The sequence below is a fragment of the Dermacentor albipictus genome, chromosome 4 (genome assembly GCF_038994185.2).
Source record: "Dermacentor albipictus isolate Rhodes 1998 colony chromosome 4, USDA_Dalb.pri_finalv2, whole genome shotgun sequence".
In the NCBI taxonomy this organism is placed as follows: Eukaryota; Metazoa; Arthropoda; class Arachnida; order Ixodida; family Ixodidae; genus Dermacentor; species Dermacentor albipictus.
In genome coordinates this window covers 50,195,567-50,222,250 of record NC_091824.1, presented here as the reverse complement: position 1 = coordinate 50,222,250, position 26,684 = coordinate 50,195,567, and the positions used below count along the sequence as shown (strand labels likewise).

Below are 26,684 nucleotides of genomic sequence, written 5' to 3'. Positions count from 1 at the left end.
AAAAGTAAAGTAAAAGCTGGAGAAACATAATATTGGCGTCAAAACGTATAACGGTTCAAAAGCCTAGTAGCAAAATCTTGGTTTCATACAGTACCAAAACCAACAATCTCTTTGCGAGGCATGGCGTAGTTAAGGGACTCTGGAACAATTTTGACCACCTAGAGTTCTTTAACCTGCAGGCAGATCACAGTACACGAATGTTTTTCCATTCCACCCCCATCGGAGTGCGGCGACCGCGGTTGGGGCCGAATGCACCATCCCGAGTTTACCAATGCAGCGCCGCAGCTGCTGAGCCACCGCGGCAGGTAGATTACAGGGTGCGAGATCGGCTAAAACGCCGAGAACGTACGTGGCCTGAGCCCGGTACTCCAGTTTTCATGTTGCGCTGGCAAATACGACCAACTCAATGCTGCACGCTATTACTGTCTTAGCGGAAAATCTGTGCGTTATTACAATTTTGCTCGCTGGTGGCACAAAGGCTTTAACGACAAGTGTAAAACCTTTATTTCGAAGACGAAAGCATACTATAAAACGAAATCGTTATTCGTGGGGCATGACTAACGTGTAAATTGAACACGCGCAGCTCAGCGGGCTGCGAGTTGCGAGCTGCGAGCCCTGCCTTTCACCATTTTTCGTCTTGTATCTTTTCTCACAGTGCAAGGCATCAAAACGGGCATGCATGTCTTGTTAAGGTCGGTCACTTTCCTCTCACCTGTCTCTTCTCCGTCTCTTTCTCTTGAGTAGACCAGCTAAGAAAACTTAAAACCCGACACATTTCTTCGTGCGATGTCGACATAGCCCGCGAGCGTAGGGATGCATTATTCTACGAACGAGCATGTGCTCTCTGCAGGATTATCAAGAGTGCTGCGTACAAAGAGCCATGGTTGGCACATCTTTCATGATCGCATGCTTATCGCGTGCTTTACAGGTTCGTTCGGTCCCACGCAGGCAGAGGCACACCCACACGCGCACGCAGTTTCGCAGCCGTTAGCAAAACATTCAGTGCATCCATGATTCTCTGAAGTAAGTATCGGGTGAAGACAACGAGCCTGAGTGCGACTCAAGAAAAAAAAATCTAGAAGTATTCCGACCGCATCGCCGCCCGAATAGGTGCGTAGCTACTCGTCTGCGGCAGCGATCAATGAAACTCGGCCACGACTAATGGGCCCACAGGGACGCTGGAAATGGCGTCTATATGTTACCGCCAGGCGACTCCTGAAGTGCGGGTGGAGAGCAGGGCTAGGCGGCCAAATGAGATTAAGCTGTCTGGCGATAAAGCGGCCCGGTCTGCCATTTCCTATACCGCGGTGTGATCATTACGGAAGCGGCCGATGTTCTTGTCTTCTTTTCTTGACTTGTTCTTCTTCTTGGATTTATGGTGGGTTACAGAAACGCCTGCATTCCTGTGTGGACCGGCGTGACGACGTTGATGACGTCTTGCTCGTTGACAGTTGATGCTGTTGGTTAAAACGTTACGAGAATTTTTGTTTAGGTACATCGCAAAAATGCATTCTGGGTGTGATGAAACAGAGGCCTCTACGTGTGTGTGTGTATATATATATATATATATATATATATATATATATATATATATATATATATATATATATATATATATATGTATATATATATATGTATATATATATATAATTCCGGTAATACGGGCACAGGACCTTACTCCGGCTATACTGCGTAAAGGCTCTATGAAACAGCAAATTAACATAGTTATGGGTGTGCGTTCTCTGCAAGTGGATATATACTGTTACCGAGTGCCTGAACTGGGCGAGCCACTAATGTGCCCTGCTGAAGCGTTTCAAAAGCGCACGAAGCATGCATCAGGCACACACTGATCCAAAAACAACAGCAATAGCACAACGAAAAACTCGCCGTACAATCAAGCCTTGCTGTGCGAACAACGCTAACCAAAGCCGCGTTCGTGCGACTGAACAGAACGAAATCGTCGCGGACCAAATAGACAACTCAGAACTCTTCACTCATAAAAGCTGTCATTGGCGGGCAGCTTTCGCTAACAGTGCACATGCGCTCACTATCAACACTGACGGGCAGCTATCGCTACAGTGACGATGACTGCATTAGGGCTGGGGCACACGCTCGATGGTAGCGACTAATTAAGGAAAGAAGAGCAACAAATAAACCAGGTGTCCGGCGCGATAGCCTCTTGCCCTGTGATTTCGCCACCACAATGGCAATGTCCGCGAAAACGCAACTAAAGTTGGAGAACCGTTAAACACAATCCACGTGGGACTTTTTTCCGGTACCTCCGGCGGCCAAAGAAAGCGGTCTATGCTTGCGTTGCCATGAATATCTGCCCCAGGACGCTATTCACCTCTGAGCTGCCAAGAGCTGCCATAAACGCTTTCTTGGCCATGGATCTCGCTACCGTGAGTATCCTGGCTGCCGTATTCTCCGCTGATGCTACCCGTGGCTCACCGAGAGGCTCACCCGACAGCCTCATGGGCGTCATGCGAGCCTCCTCGCTGCTCCCACAGCAGCTAAACTACTTCGCCTCGATAACCTCACGATTCTCGAGCGGGCGCTGCTATGCCTGCGGGATCTCTCACCAGCTCTGTTCCGGGGAAGGGGCCCATGAGGTGCACCGCCTCGACGTAGCAGCGGGGCCCAGCATCTCCTCGACAGACAGGCCTGCAGGCTGCCCCGCTGCAGAGGCCGGCTCACACGTGGCCACTGTCGGTTCTGCCCCGTGTGGCGGAACGCGCACGGTGACCACCGGTGCTCCTTTGACATGGCAGTATACGCCAGCTGACCTGCAGTGACGGTAACACCGCGAAGTTCGCGTGCGGCACCATCTCGCCGAACAATTCTGCGTCCGCTGAGCAACTGCGCCGGACCTTGCTTTGCCGGATGATCTCATAGTCGGCCCCGCTGTAGCCCCGGACGCGACATATTTTATCCACCGTGGTACTGGGGCTCTGCGTTGGCATCCTAAATCACGACATCAGTACCAGAGCCCGAGATCACTCTCCATCCACCACAGCCCACGGTGCAACCTCCAAGCTTGCCGTTGTTTTGACACGTGGATAATTAAAGCTAAAGCTAGATAAAGACTAAGGTAAAGAACACACCACGAGTGGTTTTGCGCATTCCTGGCACATTCTGTCCCTTCGACTTTTTCTAGTTCCAGCGGTATATTTATGACAGGAATCAATACTAAACTTGTTGAGTTCACCCTCCTTACTAATGTACGGACGTATGAACTACTGCACATTTAAAGATACCGTGCAAATCCAACGCACATATTGCAATCCATGTAAAGCGAGGCTTGCGATAAGGAGGTAATGAAATCCTTTAAGTTTGTCCATTTCATTCCTGCACCCTTGGCGTAAAGGAACCTGGCACGCGCACGTGCCCTCGCGTACCAGTGCTACGCAGTGTGTCATATCTGATACAGGTTCGTATTTCTTCTTTTCTTCTTATTTATTTTAAATGTGCCGACCACTTCTTCGCCAGTCCCCGTTCTGGGCATGTGTGATAGTACGGAAATCGTAATCATAATCAACGAGCGGCAATATTCTAGAAGATCTAATTGACGTCAGCAAGACATTTGCCTCCTACTACTTGGACAATCCCCCGTTGGGTCGTGCTCCTTGGATGATCCGCGCTGCTGGCATGCGCCGTGGTGTGGAAATCACAATGATCTTCGACGCGCAGCGATGATCTCCAAAAAATTTAGTGCCCTTCCATTCTGCGAATCAGGGTAACAAGCGAAGCTGTATTGGGGTGAGTGTACTGATAAATATATTGATTTATATGGTCATTGCTATATTCATTCAACAAAGACACATACTCGTTACCAAAGTGATCATAGCTTTGTGGTCGCTATGGTGCACCGCGATCGGTTGCACTGCTGTGCGAGACACGTTCTTGCCAAAGGTTAAATCTATGCACGATGAGTGAGGCGTGGACGGCACATTGACGTCCGTGTAACACTCAATTGCAAACCATTGCAACAGGAAGGATCCAATCCACTTGCGTCAAGGCGCGCTAAGTCGACCTTAAGGTCGATGACTCGTGGTGGCAATGTTGCGTTTTGTTATGCTGTTACACCCTCTAACGGGATCGCAGGAGCGCCGCTATCCCACGTTTTCTATGTGGCGATGAAGGTCATGAGTCATAACATGTTCAATAATATGATAACATTCAGAGCAACCGCTACGACTTCTTTCTTTCGCGCATGCGCGTCGGGTTGCGCCGGAGAAGTTTTCGGCGTACAGGCGACAGACGGGCGGATGAATCGGCTAGCCACATACAGATTTCGCTGTAAAATCTAGCTGGTGTTGACACGATGTTTGATCCCGCTCCTTAGCCGATGTCCTTGTGCGTGTGCTATTGTACGGAAATCACTATGATAATCAACACGCCGGCACGCTTCTTTTTATATAGGCCCCGTTGTAAGTGCCGTAGTATGGAAAATACAAGAACGCCAGTGTACCGCACAATAGGCGCAAGTCAAAGATCCGCAGGGGGTAAAAATTATTTTGCAGTCCCTTACAAAGGCATGACTCGTAATCATGTTTTATTTTTGCCCACTAAAACCCCGGAGTTTCATTTCTAAGGCGTTATAATTAAGAACACACGGCGATCATTTGAAAGGTTGAGCTGGCAAAACCACTTGATAAAGCTAATCACTACAAGTAGTTTTTTTGCGTCAAAGCCCGTAAACATTGGATTTCATCTCCTTACGAGTATCAGCACGTTATCTGCTAATCGTTAAACAAGGCTAATAGTTAAGGGCTGTTTCTCCAAATACATCTTGCTCAAGGCTTCGGTGAGGCAAGTTTGGCATTCGTCCGCACTCTTGTACACTTTGTAGTTGGAGCCGTTCTGTGGGCAAATGCTGCAAGATGATGTTTCACCGATGCGCACTGCAGTACAGTGAGGTTCGTGTACTGGCGTATGCGGACAATAGCACCTCTTTTTGTGCAGATGAGAAAAGTTCAAAGACATTGCTTGCCATAAAGCAGGACTTTTGTGCAGTTTCCAGTACAGCTGTTAAGGTATGGGGAAAAAAAAGCTGGAGGTTTTGGTTTCTACTGTGATGTATGATGCCAACCAACTATGCCGGTATTCAGTGAAAGCAACACTGCCAGTGCTTACGTGGACTATACTCTCAACACCGTAAGAGTAACGCTCACTTGTCCTTGAAAGTTGCAGAAGTACATCGAGATGTTACCACTTGGCAGATGCGGCATTTGCCCTTCTTTAGCGGCGCAGAAATTTGCTGTTGGGTTCCTATCAGCTCGACCTATGTATGACGTGCAAGTGCTACACTGATCACGTCTTAGGTTGCAATATTTCCATCGTGTGTTTGCTACATTTGTCTGGAGCTCACGTGTTGATGCCATGCCGCAAGTGGAGGCCGCAGCCTGATTCACCTCTTTCTTAGACAACTTGTCTACCGGCTATTCTTTTCTAGTCATTTTAGCTGTCCATTTTTAACAGTCCAGGAAAATGTTACAGCTTCGCTTATGCAACAGAGTTTCAAGGATAGCCGTTTCATCCTATGTAAAAGATGTACCACTGCTTCCTTGGCGCAGTTGTCAAAAGTTTGCACTTCCTCAAAGTTTGTAGCTCCTGCAAAGAAATTTCTGCTGCGCTTGTACACCCATTTTTTGTTCCTGTTTACTCGGCACCTTACATAGAGTGACAACTTTGATCTACCTACGCCTGTGCGACGATCGATTTTTCCTCAATCTGCTTAAACTTTTTTTCTCCGACCGACCCTTCACGGAGGCCGAAATCCACGTAGCCCTATCCAAGCTGACTAGAAATACTAGCCCAGGTAAAGACAGGATCGTTAACAAACACCTACGCAACCTACCGCAGCAGGCCACCGAGGCTCTCCTCCGTTACTGCAATGAGTGCTGGGAGAAAGGAGAACTGCCTGCTGTGTGGAAACACTCGGACATCACCATGATCCCCAAGGCCAACAAACCTCTCAGCTTGGAGAACCTACGCCCGATCTCCCTCACCTCGTGCGCGGGAAAGCTTTTCGAACATATGGTGCACGACCGCATTACCCAGTACCTAGAAGACAACGACCACCTACCAGACACCATGTTCGGTTTCAGGCAGCACCTCTCAACGCAGGATGTACTCTTACAACTAAAAGAAGGCCTTCTAGATCACCTAAACAATCGAAGCAAATACTCCATAGTGGCAATAGACGTCAAGGGAGCCTTTGATAACGTTAGCCACGACGCGATCCTCAACAATCTCGAAAGCACCGGCTGCGGCACTAGGACCTACGCATACGTCAGAAACTTTCTGATGGACCGCACGGCAACAGTCGGAATCTGCAACATCCGCAGTGAAAGCTTCCTACTTCCAAACAGAGGCACTCCGCAAGGGTCGGTCATTTCACCGCTACTCTTTAACGTAGCTATGATCAAGCTACCCCCACTACTCGAGACCATACCAGATCTGCGTCACGCGATGTATGCTGATGACATTACGCTCTGGACCAGAGCTACGAACATTGGAAGGCAAGAAAGTAGCTTACAAGAAGCTGTCGACACCATCGAAAGCTATCTCCGAAACTGCGGCCTCCGCTGCGCCCCGGAGAAGTCTGAACACCTCGTCCTGAAAGCAAGAACGAGAGGCCGACCACCCAACTATGAAGAGCCCGATCCCAGCATCACACTCAACGGGACAACAATCCCGAAAGTCGACAGCGTGCGAATACTTGGACTCCACATCCACAAAGACGGATCGGGAGCTGCCAGCCTACCGAGACTAGAACGCACCCTTTCGCAACTAACGCACCTCATCAAACGGATCTCAAGCCAAAGAAGCGGGCTCAAGGAGCAAGACACTCTAAGAATAGTACAAGCGCTCCTCACCAGCCGCATCACATACGGCACGCCGTACCTGGCTTTAAAGAATGCTGAAATAGAAAAACTGAACATCATGATAAGGAAGGCAATCAAAGCCGCCCTGGGACTCCCCGCCATGGCCTCTACATCACGTCTCCTTAAGATGGGCGTCCACAACACGTGGCAAGAGCTCGCCGAAGCGCACAAGAACAGCCAGCTGCAACGACTCAAGCTCACGCCCACAGGGAGATCAGTACTCCGAAACCTAAACTACAGCGAGACGTATGTCGCAGACATGGACAAGAAAGAGCGAATACCACCGGACGTTCGAGAGTGCATTTCCATCGCACGTGTCCCGCGTAACATGCATCCCATATATCACAAGAGTAGAAGACAGGCTAGAGCCAACGCCATCAAAAGAAGTTTCAAGCATGACCCGAATGCCCGCTACACCGATGCGGCCAAGTATCCGCATCGAAACGCGTACGCTCTGAGCGTCGTCGACTCCCAAGGCTCCGAGCTTGCATCGGCAACCATCAAGGCACGCAACCCGGAAACGGCTGAAGAAGCGGCAATCGCTCTCGCCACCACCACATGCACAGACGCAGCAATTATATTCACCGACTCTCAGGCCGCCTGCAGAAACTTCTTGAGGGGCCGCATCTCGGCCGATGCACTCAAGATACTAAAAAGACGAAGCACTCCGCTCCCGTACACCTGCGTAACGTGGGTACCCGGACACGAGGGACTAGAGGGGAACGAAGCGGCCCACGCCGCTGCCCGCGAGCACGTCAGCCGGGCTCCCCACTCCCCACGCGCTCTCGGACCCGTGACAGAAGAGGCGGAGGCCGTACCCACCAACTATTCGGCCATATTGCAGCATTACAGGCTCGAGCGTCGAGTGTACCCTCCACCGCACCCTAAACTCGACAGAGAAGAAAGCCTAATCCTTAGACGCCTGCAAAGTAACACATACACGCACGGAATGATGATGCATCGCCTCTACCCGACAATCCACGGCTACCTCTGCCCACTGTGCAACGTACCCGACACTCTGGCACACTTGCTCCTGGAATGCCCGTGGCAGGAAGGCAGCGAAATGCAACCAGAAACGCAGGCAAACGACCTGTTCGAAACGTGGGAGGCCAAGCTAACCCTCGGGGACCTGGAAGACCAACGACAACTCGTCGCCAGGGCTAAGAGGGCAGTCGAAGCCAGAGGGTTCCTGGACTAAGGAGCCCTCCCACCTTAGGGTGATACCCGGCCTCGCTCGGGACACTGTTTCGTCTAATAAACGTTTCTCTCTCTCTCTCTAAATTACATCCGGTAACTCTTCCTGTCAAAACTTGGTTGGAGAAAAGGGGCTATTTCTTGCTATGGTCGACCAACGGTCGTTTACATCTGCGTGGTGAAACAAAAAAAAATCTTTTATCAGTGGTAGAGATGCCAAGCTTTTCTGGGACAGTCTCCGAAGAATACTGAAAAAATGTTCAGATGCCGCACCATAAAAACTTTTTTCCTTCCTACCAAAAGGTTACTGTGCCCCATTATACGCCATGTTCACATTACATGGCTTGCACAGCCTTTGGTGGAGCAGATTGTGTGACAGGCATGCTGTATCACCGCGAAGTACTCGGTCGCTGTTTCGCAACTCTGCTGCTTACATTCGTAGTGTGTATGCCACTCAAAAATTATCGCCGGAATGGATGTGTTTATTGGACGCTTGAATTTTCTTGCCCCGTCGTTACGCGTTTCGGATGTCAGCTTCAATCACTGTGCCGCTTTGTATGTTAAAGGATGCTTTAATCCTATGTATGAAAGGAAAAATAAGGACGTGGTGTAATGGTTAGACCATCCGGCTTTTGCGCTGGGGGACGAAGGTACGAATCTCGCGGACAAAGATGCTTCGTTGGTCATTATTCCGAACCTACCCCGTGATAACCCAACTGAACGACGCAGGTGAAACTATGGAATTTTAGCCAATGAAAGCTTCACGCTTGAAAAATTTGGGTTTTCTGTGTCGAAACCATGATCTGACTATGAGGCACGCTGTAGTGGAGGACTCGGGAGTGATTTTGATCACCGGAGAATAAATCCAGGTAAAAGAGCATTCTTTTAAAACTTGCTGCCATCTAAATGCACCGTCGTTACCGCGATCGAAGCCGCGACTTCTAACTCAGCAGCGCATGCCTTAGACGCTAAGCTACCATGAAAGGATGGATATATATTGAAAAGGAAATCACTGCTCGAGGGAGCATAACCTATATATGCCGTCTGTGTTTTACTAGTAAGCGAAAAAAAGTTGCTAAACCTGAAAATTGTAAAAAAAAATTTTTTTTAAACTTTTAACTATTCTTGGAAGAACAATATTTTCGAATCTCAAGCATATATCAGAAAAAAAAAGCCAGCAGATCCCACGCCCTGCAGGGATCGATGTTATGCGAACCAGTGAGCAGGCAGCGGACCTAGTTAACGAAACGACCATGAGAGCACCAAGACATAGGAGGATGTTTGATGACCTAAATGACACGCATATCATGACATTCATATCGTGACCTATCATTTATGTTCGCTATGTACTGTTATCATACTATGCCAATTTTCGTAGATACCAAGACGTAGGCGGCTGTTTCATGACCTACATGTCAATCATGTCATGACATTAGCACCTACGATTTATGATCGTTATAGACTCTTGCCGTACAATGCCGATTTTCGTACCTACCCAAGGCGTAGGTGGCTGTTTTATGACCTGTATGACGAGGATATCATGATATTCATTTCATGACCTATGATTTATGTTCGTCATACACTCTTGTCATATTATGCCAATTTTGGTACATACCAAGAGATAGACGACTGTTTCAAGACCTACATGACACGCATGTCAAGACATGCATATCATTACCTATCATTTATGTTCGTCATACACTCTATTCAGACTGTAAAACTCCTACATACCAGGTTAACGAAACGGCCATGAGAGTCCCAAAATGTACGCGGCTGTTTCATGACTTGCATGAGACATATACCGTGATATTCATGTCATGACCTATCATTTATGTTGGTCATATACTCTCGTCATACTATGCCAATTTTGGTACCTATCAAGATAACGAAACGACCATGAGAGCACCAATATGTAGGCGGCTGTTTCATGACCTACATGTCGCATTTCTTGATAATAATGTCATGACCAATCATTTATGTTTGTCATACTCCGTTATCACGTTATGCCAATTTTTGTATATGCAAAGTTAACGAAACAACCATGAGAGCGTCAAGACATAGGCGGTAAGATAGATACTCTCAATGTTGCAAACGTTTGCCAAGGAATGATTCGCATTTAAAAAATCATGTCCCATTGCATTGTGTAAAGGCATATGACATGATGCATGACAGAGCACATGACAGAGAGGTGTCACAGAATCTTCAACAAAGGTATGTGCTCATTTGTTGTCTTGGTCGATGGTCATTCTGGTGAAAGGTACGCACGCACATTTATTGTCATTCGCACTGGTGACAATGCCGTCCCGAGAAGCCAGAGGTAACTAGACACGCGTGAAGTTTGGACAGGGCCACCACCACGGGTGACCGGGAGGAAAGAAAATGAGATACGCCAGGCCTTGGAACGCCGTCAAAGAGAGGGTCGTGCAAATGTATACATGGCCGACGCGGGTCGGCCTTTTGGACTAAGATCTGATCGTAGAGATTAATTAGCATGTCAAAATTCTGTTAGCACCCGTGTACCAGGAGCATTTCTGGGTCCCACATGTAACAAGGGTAGTTCAAAGGCGCGTTATAGGTCCCGGATCCCACTGCCGGGAGTCCACAGGGGTATGTGCCATTACGCTCGGACCCTTCCTGCCCAATATTCGGGATCAACCCGCGGTTTTCGCAGACGCACACGAAAAAAATGCACGGAAGCCTAACCATAAACAGCTTAGCTGAAAATTTTTATAAATACACTCCTCCCTTGCTCTAACATTTACTAAATCATTTGACGATCACCGCGGGACACTTTATGAGAAACAAGATCATTTAAAACGGTAGTCTGAAGCTGCGAGAAACAAGAAAAAAGAACTATTCAAAACATCAAACGCTTCCTTCGCACCTCGCAGATTGTGCCATTGTTCTTGTCGACAACACAATGTCTTTACCGCTGTCAGCTGCTCTTCAACGGCGAGTGAACCCGACCTTTTAGCCACCAGTTTCAGTGTCGAAGCAGGTCACGTCCGTTAAGCGTTCTTTTTGTGTGTTCAGTGCTCAGCAATCTACATTGTGCTTATGTATTTCACAAACGCTTTCGATTTTCTTTAATGCTCGCTCTTGTAGCTGCAGGGAGGCGTCTCCGGAGGAGTGCGGCAGCGTTTTAAAATGCTGGATGCAGGAAGTTGTTTCGCCTAACGGCGACAGTTGTTAGCTTCGGACAAAAAACGTGTTTTTGGAGAAGTGCCCGGGGCTGTCAGCGTCGTCGCAATAGTTGTCAGGCTCGGGGCTAAGGGGAGAGCTTACGTGTAGCCGGAAGTGCCTGGAACCATCGACTTTAGTGGAAAGTCATCGGTGTGACCAAATATATTTTTGTTCGTTGCGACTTCAACCTGAAAAGCAGGAATGACAGCCATTTTGTAGGCTCAGCGTTAACGTGCTCTTCTGTACCCAACACAGGCGCTCGCTGCAGGGGCTCTCAGAATGAGTGGGAAAATGACATCCGCTGCGAGGCATAGTTGCTTTTGAAAAGCAGAGTATATCCTTGAATGGGGTTAAAGCTTATCTTCAGCCATGATTAGTTCTTTGTTTTGGGGGGAGAGGGGGGTTATGACGTTTGGAACGAATTTACAATAGTGAATAGTTGCTGAAAAACTGCATACCGCGTATACGATGATAACTTTCTGCCGGGCGACAATGTGGTGTTATTTTTTGTATTCCGAAAGGACATCTGAAAAATGGCTGCTAACCTGCATTTACCCGTATCCACGTGAATGAATCGAAGGTACATATATTAATTCATTGGCGAATGTCAAGATTTGATTAGTTTTGTTGTAACAATTGACAGTTCAAATGAGATCATGTACATTTATAGGAAGTCGTCAAACTATGCAGCAAAATATTCCTCTCAAGTTCGACTAATTACCTAATTCATTCATTAATCGTTAAAATTGAGTCAGAACCACGATTTGATTATGAGGCATGCGATAGTGAGAGGCTCCGCATCAATTCTGGCCCCCCTGCGGTTTTTCAACGTGCAGGTTTCCTATAAACGCACCACGTGTACCGTGGATAAGGTATGGAACGACGACGGAATATCGCAGTACATTTCGGGGGCTGATAGCTTCGAACAACATAGGTGCACTTTTCTTGCGCACGGGAAACCAGTAAACAAAATGGATGCAAACCACCTTTATCTAATGACATCTATATATGCAGTTGGCCACCCTGTAAGCGCAGTAATGGCCGAATAAAGCAGTGCACCTTTGGCCTCATGTCTGTCACAATCCAGTCAATTGCTACATATCAAAACACAACAGATTTAATGTTTTCGTGTCGATCGCTTCTGCATGGAAAATAAATTGTTAAAGTTATGGAGCCTCTCACGTTGTTAAACTTAAGCCTGTGAGTTTCTCGTAAATGCATATAACTATATTAGGGCCTAGTCGGCCTGGTTCCCTGTTACAGTGGTAACTCTTTTGGGTGACTACCAAGCAGACCATAGTCGGCCAAGAGGAGTCTCCTAGGCTAACATTGTGAGTCTCGTAGATGACGTTGCCGTTTAGAAAGCAAGCAAGCACCCTGGAGAGCTGGTACACTTGGAGATTCTAAGGGTTAGATAGGAAGGAGCAGCCTGTCCTGCATGGCGGTATCAGCTGGAGAGTTCCTCTTGGAAAGCTTATATTCGTATATGGCAAAGCATATACAAAAGACCAAGCTCGCAGAAGTAGCACAACTTCTTACAGTTATTTCTCAGGCTCCGTGGAAAGGCGTTCTCCTAAAATAGTACGTAGGCTACGGCGTTATCGACACCTGCATAACTACTAGCTTTGATATGATAAAAAGTACATCTTTTATTAGTATAAGTCATAAAATGCTCTCTCTCCCTGGTACCTTTACGAAGTTACCTCATCGTGTAAACACGGAATTCCTCCATTGTCCAGTCTCTAAAATGGTATCTCAGCGGAGAGCACTGATATGTCGTTTTTGTCATGCCATGTAGATGTATGGAAACTAGGCAGCAGCCGGTCTTGCGGCTTGGGCCCAGAACGCAAATTTTACTGGAAGTAAGCTTCTGCACTTTTAATCATGTCAACTGCTTGTACGTCGGTGCCTGCATTGCTAACACGTATCTGAACGTGTCACCAATGGATCGTAAGCTACGCCAACATTCATGCCCACAAGGGCCATTGTGCTGACGTAAGCATGCGGCGCATTCATCTTCCAGATTGGGTGCATGAAAACACACATTCGAATAGCCCTTTCTGCCTAGATTTTGGATGCTGATGGGAAACGTTCGAGGACTTGCTTCCTCAGTGCCCATTTTCAGCAGTGGTCACTGTCTGCTGGTGGGCACATTCACACCGCTTTCGCCTTTGCGATCATCGCCATTTCAAAGATCGGGTTTCGAACCGATACGATGAAAAATAACGGTTCTCGAGTCATTTTTGTCCACTGTGGATAAAAGCCGGAGAGCTTGACATTTTTAAGAATGACAGCTATACTGAATCTCGCTAACGCATCCTGAAATTGGCCTCTGTTATTGAACAAGGTGTCATGTTTCCTTCGCTATATTAGAAATTGCAATATATGTTTCTGTAACATAGACTGTTGCCACATAATGCCACGTTATTTCTTACGGATATTGAAATGCGTTTTGCCTATAGTAATTGACCCTTTCTAATTTTTTTATTTGTTATGCGAGTACGCGCTTATTATCACATCAGCAGAAAACATTCGAACACGTGGCTTAACTTCATCGTAAAGTGTCCTAAAAATAAAAAAAACGCTAATATTTTTGCCTCAGCACAACGCTGTAAAAACGCATGCGCATGAAATAATTATTATACCATGCAAAACTTGCTCAGAACACCGGATAACAAATATTAACAATAACATATTGCCTTCTTCGCAAACACTGCCGGTATGTTACAAAATAACGTCCCAAAATACACAAATTCTAACAACCACAATACCAGCCAACCATTAACACTTTTTCACGATCAAAAGTTTTGTATTCCCGATCGGCGAAACCGGCCGCACAACAGAACCACGTTTTCTCACCAGTTTTAAATTTGGACCTCACAATGGTTTAGCTCAGCTTTCTTATTTGGATCATGCAGTCCTCTCTGACATTGCTTTTTGTCCTGGTGTCATTGAAGCGCTAATAAAACTATCATATAAATAAGATAAACTAAAAAAATGCTGAGAAACACCAAATTAACTGTGAGTACAATTATGTAGGCTAGTGTTCATCAGTAGTTCTCATCAGGAGTGGCGCTGAAAGACTGGAGGGTGGGCCCGATTGTTACAGTCTCCCGAAAAAGGCATACTGTCTTTGTGAAACTCTTATCATCAAACATAACAGCACAAGACACACCAGCTGCATCATGTTCATGTGATGATCAAGTGTGCTGCTTCGCAATAGGTCTCAGTAAATTGCTCGGGCTCTGCTTTCGAAACTGAAATTCGTTCGAAGCTATCCAACGTGCCTCCTAAACATTTCATGCGCCTTGTGCCTTCTTTTACGAATCAGTGATCCCGTATTCGTCGCACAAGTGTTGGCACTAAAACGCAACTCATATTTTGTAAAGCTACTACGCTCACCTGCCAGCTAAAATGCTAGGCAATACTCGCAGTATTCTGAAAGAAAATGAAAAAATGTACAAAGCAATTCGAATTGAGATGGGCGAAATCTACACGGCGTAGGTATTTCCAATACTGGATACTAATATTACATTTGGAAAACGCTAGGCTACAAGAATGATTTGCTAGATTAGCGAGCATTTTCCACGCGGGTGGAAGAAGATTCTCATCACTTGGGATTGAGCACCAGTACGAACAGGTTCGACATCGAAGTAGTCTTTCCCGCGATGAACAGAGGACCAGCTTAAGACAAAACCATATCACTACCTTTCTACCGAGCTTGCATGTTTCATTTCTTTTCGGCGGGCTCCTAGTCTTCCTCCTTGCACATTACTGTTAGCTCGTGAACAAAGGATATCGGCAGATTACAAAACGTGAAGTTCTGTCTTATGACGTTGGTGAGTGATCATTCATATTTAAAACAGCGCCAAAAAAACATGGGCAAAGGAGGACACAAGGCGAGCGCTGGAGCAATACACAAGACGAGTACTAACTAGCTCGCACCCAAACCCTTCTGAGTGATCAGTTCTACCAAAAATGTCGATCTTATGGAACGACACTTCCGAGCTCTTTCAGTCACACCGGTAGCGTATCGCCTTTATGCCTATCAGTGACAGAACCATATGCCACTGGGGAAATGGCATTTTCGCTCAGCACATTGGTATAGATGCTCCTACTGAAGCAGCGCTATTAGTGCTGGCTCGGTGGATAGAGACTCAACGCTCATCAAGTTCCCCGAGCTAAGCGAAGCGTTTTGTGTCTAGAAAGATTGCCAATGATGTCTTAGGTGGTACGAGCCAGTGTGGAGCGTTGGCGTCATTGGTCGGCATAGAGGAGGGATGGCACCATGGTGTGCGGTCGAGCGATGATTATGAGGCAAAACTAAAGAGAGGTCCTTGAGCACTGACTTGGATGGATAATTGAGGGGCAGTTTTGTCTTTCAGTGTGGGCACTCATGCCATCCATTGAACTGGCGGCAGCACGATCCCGATAAGCAACTGATTTGAGCTCTGCGGGCCATCAACGAAGATTAGGGGAGTATAGTTTGCGGGGAGAGGCTTGTTAAGCACTGGTTTGAAATTGCTTTTATTTTGGCGTCAACCGCTGTTTTGTGCAAACAAAACTGAAGTGAAAGGCGGATTGATTATTTCAATGACAAGTGACAACTGGAAAACAGTGAGATCTCGGAAACATCGCTTAATTATCACGTCTTTCATGCTTTAGAATACACTAGAAAACGCCATCGAAGGTTAAAGCTGCTGTGAGCATCTTTACTGATCCTACGAGGCTTTCTAGCTTGCATATATATTCACCTGCGGAATCGCTAACCAGAATGCCTTCTTTATGTAGTTTAACGGGTGTTTGCTCGAAAGTTGTGACGTCAGTCCGCAAATGACTGCATCGGTCGCAAGCCCGCGTATTGAGTTCCTTATCGACTAAGATTATTAAAAAGCGGCATATAATAAATGGGCAGTTCTAACTGGGCCAGACTCACTGCGACATGGCTCAGCGGCATTTATTACTTGCACGGTGGCTTCGACCGTTTTCACAAATGGTTTGCCTACATTCCGTTTTATCTACCGCAACTGCAGAGGAACAAAATGTATAAAAGCTGAGATTTCAGTGCAAGAGATCATGGTCTTGCCTTTCTGTAACCTCATTTGACACGGCTGATTGGACGTAATGTTACGTAAACTCGTGAGTGGTAGCAAGAAAAAGGGGAAGTTGTTGGAGCAAATATGTTCGCCGCAACGAACAGGCTTCGCGGAAGCCCCACAACCAGTCTTGCTGGGAGAGAGGTATGCATACCTGCGGTGAGGTCGCCAATGGAAAGGAAAGTGGCACTTTCACCCCGTTATGGCATACTCATCTAGCCGTTTCCGAGACCCATTGTAGCTCATAGGAGTCACGGAAGGTAGTGTCTAAGGGATGGAGGGAACGAACCGACTTCGAAATGGTATATAATATGTGCACAGCGTGCGCTTCTCCAGTAGCACTACGAAGCTAATATAAGACATTGGCCAAGCTTTCCTGCAAGATGTCTTTCACGTGTTTGTGTTATATGTTACCATGTTATGAAACATAGGCCAAACATGTGATTATACATGGCGGCAACTTGACGAGCGCGGTGAAAAGCGTTGATAGTCATAGCGCGCACGATCTTTGAACATTCGTTTCATGTGTTTCTGTTGCGCAGCCTTACTGCTCCAATACGACAAATCAAATACGTCAAAATACGTGTTCTTTTGAATGGAGCGGAATCCGCCTCCTGTCGACATCGTTGCTACCTGTTTTTGTCCGTTTCTTTGCAATTCTATCTTTTCTTTTGGGTGGGGGGGATCACACTACAAGGGTGGCTTACGTTTTCTCTTTCAAGGGAGTCTGCCATTTTCTTTGTGCCATGCTTAGTCAACCAATCCTTCATTTTAGGAATTGTCGCTCTGAGAAATAAAGATAATAAAGCAGGCACATATAAGTGCAGCCTAATATTATGGAGAAGAAGCCGGCGCAACCATGTTCTATTTAGTGTAGTTGGTCAGTAGTGCAACATTATGCAGAGAAAATACGTTACTGATATAGGGGACTCTCTGCAATTGAAACTCCTCCCACGGCTTCGGGACGAGAAAGCACAGACACCTCTATTTCGGTTATACAGAAGAAGAGCAACTTCAAGAGGTTCCCTCCCCATGAAGTCTACCTCAACCTCAATTCGACCTCTGCCTCATAAAGTGACGTGAATTTGAGGTGAATTTGGCTACTGGTAGAAATTCTGTGAGGGAGGTCAGCAATGTTGACCTCACCCTAATGCTAGAGTTAGGTTTGAGCGAGGTCGGATGCTTGTTGAGGTCGGGTTTGAAGTCAATCTTTGCCGTATCGGCTTACGTTTATGCCTTCCTAAACTAGTGAGCCCACAGTATTGATCACACTTTTGTAAAATGTAAATTTTCGTATCATTACAAATATGTGGACATGTAGGTAGAAGGTCCTTGAAATTTAACTGATGCATTCTAATGTGTGACGTTACCGAAAAACTCCATGGCCAATCCATGCGCGCCCACGCAATGCACGCTACTTGACGCGGTTGGTCTACCTAACATACGTGGGTTTATTCATGACCTCGAGAGTGTTCAAGTTCGAAGTACAGGGTACAGGCGTATACTGTATATTCTGACACGGCCAGAATCGCCGACTGGCAGGACGTCAGAAATATAGGTTACATGAGTTCAGTTGGAGCTATCAATGTGCGCACGTGCCTCTATGATGTGTATATCACACGAAGACATAGTTCCATCATTGTTGTGCAGTTCCATTAGCTCAGTTACCCTCCTTTCTTGACAATCACCTGCAACATTGGGCGTTGCGCCTGCTATATTTGACCTAGAATAAGTTCAATGCGTGTGGCTAGCACGCTCTGCGTGATAGCTAGCATGCTCGGCTGGGTATAAAAATTTAATAATGAGTCTCTCCAATATTTTCAGGATAATAATGAAGGCATTCTTGCCGTTGTTGATGAGATAATAGGTCGCGGAAGTGCATTATTACGGTATTCTAGAAGCAATGCAATAAAATGTGGTGTAATCTCACCCCTGTGTAAGTGACGGATGAGCACTCTTGAATACTCAGGCGTAATGAAAGCAGAACGTGCTGAGAAAACTACATAGACTATTATAACATTGCACCATGCTTGCCTGATATTCTTTCAAGTACAACGCAGAGACTGTCAATTTTTTTTAATAATACGTGATGCTTTAGGTGAGTCTATTATCAATCCACTGCTATCAGATGGTTTCAATGCCAGAAAATTGACCGAATCACAGCTGAACGAATACATTTATATTTGATTGCCATCCACCAACCACCCTCACGTGGGCCGGCAATAAATATTGGCAAGAAAATTTCAAGTTGACTGAAAAATTTTTCTGTAAAAGCCAGCCATGAGAAATGACTCCACTCGCCCCCTACACGTTAGTCCGTTCGGCGTCCGTCTCAGAAACAAGCAATGCAATGAACACGCGAGTTTTCATGCAGAGGTCTTCGTTTCTTTGTGCTTTAGGTAAGGTGCACAATTCGTGGCTGCGTTTGGTTCATCAATAGGCGTTGTCGTGTAACGAGAACAGGCAATAATATCGGTCGAATACTTCGCATATTGCCTTATATATATATATATTATATCTATTGCCCTATATACAGAGAAAGAGAAAGAGAGATAATCGAGGATCGAAAGGTGGGGAGGTTCTCCGAAAGATAAATATCCAGTCTGTTACCGTGCACTGGAAAGAAGCACGGGGGAGCAAAAATTAAAAAATAAACAAAAATCACATGCAGAGAGAGAGAGAGAGTGATTACAAAAAATTTTAGACACCATTTTATAAGGCCGAAAAGGACGCGCGGCGGGCCTTCCCTTCTTTCTGGCTAGTGCAAACTTTAATTCTGAAATTTGTAGCGCGCACATTAGAAAAGGACGCAGAGAAAGTGGACACACGAATGCTTGCCGACTTACCAACTCGTCCAGCTGTCAGTTCTGCTGCTGTTTGTGCGAGCTGGTGCGCCGCTGCTTCTATATGTGGCCGCCGTGTTCAACAGAACGATTCGGCAATGATTTAACCCGTTCTCCGAGAAATGTACGTTATATCCATTCATGCAAGGTTGTCGGAAAAACACTTTGTAGCCTTTAGGTGCAGAAGCAACTACAGTATGCGGAGATTTCTCTTGGATAGGCAAACATGTGACGCGCATCATCAGCCGCTGTATGTGTGTTGGGAACTATTTTTCCCTGCATTGGTTTCCACGAGACGAATATCAGCACCACTTGTGCATTACCAGTGTGAATTGCAAACATAAGAAGCACTACAGTGCTCGTGTACCGCCAGTGCAGGGGCTGATTGTTATTTATGCAGAATATTTGCACCGGCCATGGGCGTCTTTCTCAGGCATTTCAAGTTTACTACGGTATGTTTACTACGTTAGCCTTCTGCATAAGGCTGGTGGGGTTGCTCGACACAGCGATCCCGAAGGTTGGTGAACCAGCTCGACGCCTTTAAGTTTTGTGCTTCGGCATTGCCTTCTTGCTCTCGCTGCAAAGCAGTGATATCCAAAAAGGACTGCATCAAGAGAATGCGACGGCTATTTGTGTGGGCGCAATTTTTGTTAGGTGGGTGAGGGCGTCGCACAAAACTGGCCGAGCAAGATCGGCCAAAAACATAAATTCTGATCCCATCGAAAACTGTAAAATATGAATTACGCTTGTCTTAAGTGGGTAATTGACCGATAGGCTCGGCCATCTATAGCCGAAAGTAGAAAGCCATGGGCAGTCGCTGCAATACGCCCCCGCGTAGGCATGCCGCATGCTCAACCAATGTGCTATTGAATGAATAATTTATAAAGTAGCACCTAACACTGCTTTAGGCGTTCGCGCAAGGCACATCCGGCTTCCTTTCTCGACAAGTTAGATTCATACTGTACCGTACGCTGTCATCACTAACCAAAATTATATTATTAGTTGCCGGTTATCACGTCCAAGAAACGAGGTAGTCCCGCAATGCTTCGAGGGATAACAATCTGAGTGGTTGTCAATGTAAACAGCACAAGTTATTCCGTAGCAGAACTGCGCCCACGCTGTTACGATCGTTGTTTGTTTATGAACTTCTCATTGCTGCTACACCACAGCTTCAAATTAGAGGGAGAATGTTTCCCTAAGGGTGCATTCGTGAAACAAAATACCCAGCTTATCTCCGAGGTCGAGTGTAGCATCAAAAACACGCGCAAGCATCACGCTAGATTTTCTGTCCACCTCATCGGCACCAGAAACTCCGATCATGTCATGGTAAATCACTTCGATACGCTTCACAGAACATTTACAAAGTAGAACACACCACGTCATGCAAGCAGACCAAGCGAGCCTGAATGGCTTTCGGGCAAGACCATGGGGTAAGCACGGGCCTGCCGCTTTTGGCAGTGCGCACCCGTGGTCTTTCTGCCAAGACCACAACCACCAACAACTTTCGCCGAGCGTCTTCCTGGCATAACACATGGAGCGAACACCCAAGCCTGCATGGCAATACGCCACAGATAGCGCCACAGCATCCACAATAAGGAGCACCCATGAAAAAAAGTATGTATAGGAACATCAAAAAGACCTGAAAAAATATCACCCTTTTATGAAAGATTTCAAACGATTAAAAGGAGGACGAGGCGCTATTGAAGTTGCTATGGCCAAGCGGCCTAATTTTACAACATCGGCACTCCCTTGTTCCTTTATGTGTGCGCGTGTTTATCTTTTTTCCATTTTTTCTAGGCGTATGATGTTTATTTGAAGACAAAGGTAATGAAAGTTTAAGAGAATTTTGAACTTGACGAACTAAATAACTGAAGGCCCCGATACCGCCAAAGGAAAGACAAGAGGGCGTACTCAAGCCCCATAAGTACAAGCGCCGCGGCTGGTTTTGCATGTTTTCCTGCGTTTAATCTTTTATCAATATAATATTTATATTCTTACACTGACAAAGTGACATTTTCTAATTTGTTTCATATACTGTAATTGTGAAACAATAACAAATAGTTCCTTCAAGTTAACGAAACTTAACACTGAATTCTTGAATTGAAAAGTGATCATGAGATTCTTTCGAGAAAGATGGTGCAACGTATGATGTACTATGGCGAAGTATGACGAAGCGGGGTAGAATTATTGTACAAGAGCCAGTGAAAATGCGATTTTTCATTTGTCATATAATTTTAATTCTCTAGAACCTAATCAACGGAATTATGTGCAAAAACAATATTGCCATTAAGGTACACACTGCGACTTTATCAACGTGCCATTGTTCGATGGACCCTCAAGAATGTGCTTTGGTTCCGAAGTTTTGTTGAACTTAGTTTATTTATTTGGTCTTTTCCGACTGATTGTTCCGCAACAGTAGTGTCCTGAAATGCGACACCTGGGGTTTATGGAAGGCACTAAAAGATGTAATGTTTGCTCAACCCAATATAACAAATTTTATGAAATTTACACTTGAAAAAAATGGTGACAGTAAAGTTAGAGAGCGCCATTCTACGCGAGCACACACAACGGGGTAGAACATTTCGTACCATCTCTTTATCTCCAGAGTGGCAACGTAATAATGAAACCTCGGCTGTATATTCCAGCCAGAGCAAATCACATGACAAACCATTCCCTCAGCTAGCGTCACCGTAAACCCGGTCGTACCACCACCATCGGTTGCACAGGACACAAATAGTTTATCTAAGCCAAAGAACACCTAAGATAACCTATTTCACAGCTGGAAACTTCCGATTAACAAACTATTTACAGAATAATTATTTTGCATTGCCACGAGGAAGCCACCTGTATCATAAGTATTAGAACATGTTTACACTTTAGAATTGTGGCTAGCCGGGTTTGCTGGTACCAGCACATACTTCAGCAAACAGCGCACACACGGGACACACAACAGAGGCACACGACACAGACGCTGTGTGAGTTTCTGTGACGTCTGTCCGTTTTCTTGGCCCAGTTTTTGCGCTCTTTGCGAAAACATGTTTGCCTAGGTTTACGCGCTAGTCACATCGTCGTCATCATCATCATCATCATCATCATGTTTGATGTCTACTGTAGGACGAAGGCCTCTCCCTGCGATCTCCAATTAGCCCTGTCCTGCGCCAACCGATTCCAACAAGCGCCCGCGAATTTCCTAATTTCCTCGCTCCACCTAGTCTTCTGCCGTCCTCGACTGCGTTTCCCTTCTTTTGGTATCCATTCTGTAACCCTAATGGTCCAACGGTTATCTAACCGGCGCATTATATGTCCTGCCCAGCTCCACTTTGTTTCTCTTGATGCCAAGTAGAATATCGTCTACACCCACTTGCTCGCTGATCCAAGCCGCTTTGTCTCTTAGCGTTATGCCTAGCAATCTTCGTTCCATCGCTCTTTGCGCGGTCCTTAACTTATTCTCAAGCTTTCTTGCCAGTCTCCATGTCTCTGCCCCATATGTCAGCACTGGTAAAATGCACTGATTGTACACCTTCCTTTTGAATGATAATGGTAAGCGTCCAGTCAGGAGCTAGCAATGTCTGCCGTGTGCTATCCAACCCACTTTTATTCTTCTGTGAATTTCCTTCTCATGATGAGGGCTCCCTGTGATTAATTAACCTAGGTACACGTGTTCCTTCAGAGACTCTAGAGGCTTACTGGCGATTCTGAAATATTGTTTCTTTGCCCGGCTATTCATCAATCATTATCTTTGTCTTCTGCATATTAATCTTCAACATCACTCTTACACTCTCTCAGTTAAGGTCCTCAATTATCTCTTGTAACTTGTCTGCACTGCTGCCGAATAGAACAATGTCACTGGTATACTGACGCCATGTGCTTCTGAAATATGTCATGACATGCCTGTTAATGCTTTAAACAATTTCGAAAAAATATAAGTTCCATTGAGCGCGCTAGGCACTTAGCTGACACGGGCCTTAATTCGTCTGAAGTTCAACATATGTTCCTCGACCATAATAAATAATTGAGTAAATCGAACTGAAAGAGGAGTGCTGGCAAAGAGCGGTTACAGTACCTGTAAATCAGAGAAGCTAAACGTGACTGTCGCCATAATGCCGTTATTCGCGCGAGCAGCCTAACAATCGTATATTCCTAGTTTTAAGCACTCTTCATTGCTTCAAACTTCAACCTCTTGCGCTGAGTGCACTTTTTCCGATGTCCTCGTCGCCTACTGAGATGAATTTACTGTTCTCCAGCGAGATAAAACTTATCAAGTGATTATCAGATATCATCATACGCAAATGCATGATGGCACATGCAAAAAGTCTGGTAAACTTTTGTTCTAATCGCGGTACCTGAAATTTGGTATGTGACTGTCCATGGTCCACATTGACTTTGAACTTTATAGTGGCTCGTTATCCTAAGATCGCGTTCTACGTCGCGCCTTCGGTCTTTGACATCCGCCGACGCGCGGTGTTGTGTGGCACTCTTTAACGCTCATAGGGCTATAGGTAATGTTAGCCACAAAAATGGATAAATGGACCGGTAGTATTTGCTGTCGGAATAGTTCGTGCATGTCAAATAATAATGAATTTAGGGCCAAAAACACAATCACAGAGAGGGGAAAGAAAAACGCTCGTGCTGACTACATGTAGCCACCCTTCTGTGATCGTGTTTTTGGCGCTAAATTCATTATTATTTGGACGAATGGACAGCCAACATAGCTAACCGCGCGTGATGCGCCACACACGTTGTGGCGCCTCACGTGGGTTTGGTCTGGGACAGATGCAAATTATTTCTTCATCCTTAAAGCCGTTAATAATGTGCAGCCTCACTCATACATATTGTACGATTCGAATAAAAACAATTATTTACCGCTATGCTTGCATTCGCTTCATGACATTTTGGTTACGTATACTTTTCTCTCTATTCGCAACCTTTTCCAACATGTGACATTGTCCAGAGAACTGTAACGAAAATAATAGCCGGCGCGTGTTTGCAGTCCTATTCAGCTATAGTTGAACCTTCATTCATGTTATTTTTACCGTTCACATAAAGACACGTAAGTTTTCCTACGCTTTCCTTCTCTTTATCTTCTATTTTTTGATATCGTCAATAGCCCACATTTAACCTTCCTCGTATAGTACTGCGTTCAGGGATCTATAACGGAAATAATAACCGCCACATGTTTGTTATGGCGATAAGCCCCCCGAGAAATGGGCTCGATTTGCTGGGGCGGTGTCCTATGTTATTTGTGGCTCCTGCATTTTTTTTTTCTCTCTGAGACGCCGTATTGCCTCGGTGGAACTTTAAAATAATCTCGCGGTGGAGCTTGTATTTTTTTCTCGGAGGGACAAGTACCAGGCCACTGGAGTGCGAAAAACTCTCTATCTTTCTGCAGGGATTCAGAGACAGCTTTCCTGCTTCCTCTCACGTGACCTCTGCTGGACGCCGAGCAAATGTCAACATCGTTAATCCACGAACCCGGAAATCCTCTTCAAATTCGACCGCTGCAGTTCGCGCAAACGGCCTGTTTGTAAGTGAGCTTAACTTCTGCGTTTCCTCTGCGGGCCCGGAACGCTGCATTCAGTTGAATAACAACATAACACGAAGATAGCGAGAATCCTTATCAGGAGCAGTAAATTCGTTTAAAGGTATATTGACACAGTATTTTCTTCTTTGACTTTTATTTCATGGCGCCACATGTGACCGTGAAACGAGCGCCACCATAACAATCTGCCGAACGAGCCCGAACGAGTATGAAAAACTTGCGATGTTCTGCTTCCACTTGACCACATGAAGCTTGATGCCGTCATTATACATACGTACCTGCGGAACGAAACAGAAACTGGTTCCTCCAAAATATATTACTCTAAATTATGCTGTTTTAGGCTTGCCAGTATTTTGGATGAGATTTTGATTTAAGGAAGCTGCGTTTAACCCAAGAGATCAAGAAAGGAAAGTATCATGGCAGTTTTTCTTAACGGGTACAGTGAGAAGGAATGCTTGCAAAATAGTTGCGATATGGATCTGTTGGTACATATTCTTGAGATATAAACTAGGCAAAAGACAGTTTTTTTACTGTTTATACCCTAAGAATATCTGACTTACCTGCTGCATGTTTGGGATGCAAACAAGAACTAAGCTATCGTGGCGTCTAGGAATGCAAAGGGATTTCTGAGTCAATTCTGTCGTTGAATGTAAATGGCCTTTCGCAAGTACAAACTGCGTGTAATATGTAAAATGCTTTGCAATCAGAACATTCAGATTCAATGAAAACATCAAAAACATCCCATTGTAAGTTGTATTATTTTGTTTGCATTTAACTGCCCACTCTCTCATGCAATGTCTCAACAAGAGACCTTTGAGGAAATAAATAATCAAAAACAAAAACTCGAGCAGTGAACTGTTCAAAAAGCGCATCTCTTTCATTGGTTTTCTCGTGCAGACAGCTATATTAAACGTTGTTTCCAGAAACAAGGCAGAATGCTCAAGGAATGTACATAGGTTACTTGTTAGTTTTTATCAATGATAAATGCCACACAAAGTTCTCATGTCGCATAATTTCGTTCCATACATCAAAAAGTTTGAATTACGTGGAAGATATGGCCTAACTTCCACCTCCATCGATGCCGACTCTTGGTTTGAAGGTAACAAACCAACGCTGAACACAACCGTAAACTGAATGAAAAGTGCACACGTTAGCGCGGAGTTATAGGAGGTTTTTAAAGGTGTCAAAAACATATTATCTATGCAGCACATACTACCCGACTAAATGACAAATAAAGTTGCCTGATCACTTATCTCGCTTCAGTTGCGTTTTTATTCGTCTATTTCCTTCGTTCAAAGCTAGCTGGAACTTCAAGAGGTGCTTTTTATATTTTTTCAGGTTTTTTATTTTTATATTTTTACTATCGTTCTGGTGCTATAACATTCTAAGTACTCTCCAGGTGAATTTTCGCAGTCACCATCACCGTGAAGTTTCATATAGAGTCCATATGAGAAGAGGATGAGCCTGAGGCGAGGTTGGGCCGAGGATGTTAACTTTATGAGTGCCATCTTCCTGCGTGCGCAATTGTAACTAACTAACTAACTAACTAACTAACTAACTAACTAACTAACTAACTAACTAACTAACTAACTAACAGACAGACAGACAGACAGACAGACAGACAGACAGACAGACAGACAGACAGACAGACAGACAGACAGACAGACAGACAGACAGACAGACAGACAGACAGACAGACAGACAGACAGACAGACAGACAGACAGACAGACAGACAGACAGACAGACAGACAGACAGACAGACAGACAGACAGACAGACAGACAGACAGACAGACAGACAGACAGACAGACAGACAGACAGACAGACAGACAGACAGACAGACAGACAGACAGACAGACAGACAGACAGACAGACAGACAGACAGACAGACAGACAGACAGACAGACAGACAGACAGACAGACAGACAGACAGACAGAC

General features: G+C 45.5%; 1 long non-coding RNA gene across 1 annotated transcript in view; it reads right to left on the bottom strand.

Moving 5' to 3' along the window:
• The window catches only part of LOC135913403 (uncharacterized), a 108,133-nt gene that overhangs the window by 17,281 nt on the left and 64,168 nt on the right, over positions 1–26,684 (bottom strand). Inside the window, exon 2 of the long non-coding RNA XR_010567996.1 lies at positions 2,583–2,786. This is a non-coding gene — a long non-coding RNA (uncharacterized lncRNA). The remainder of the gene's footprint in view (positions 1–2,582; positions 2,787–26,684) is intronic.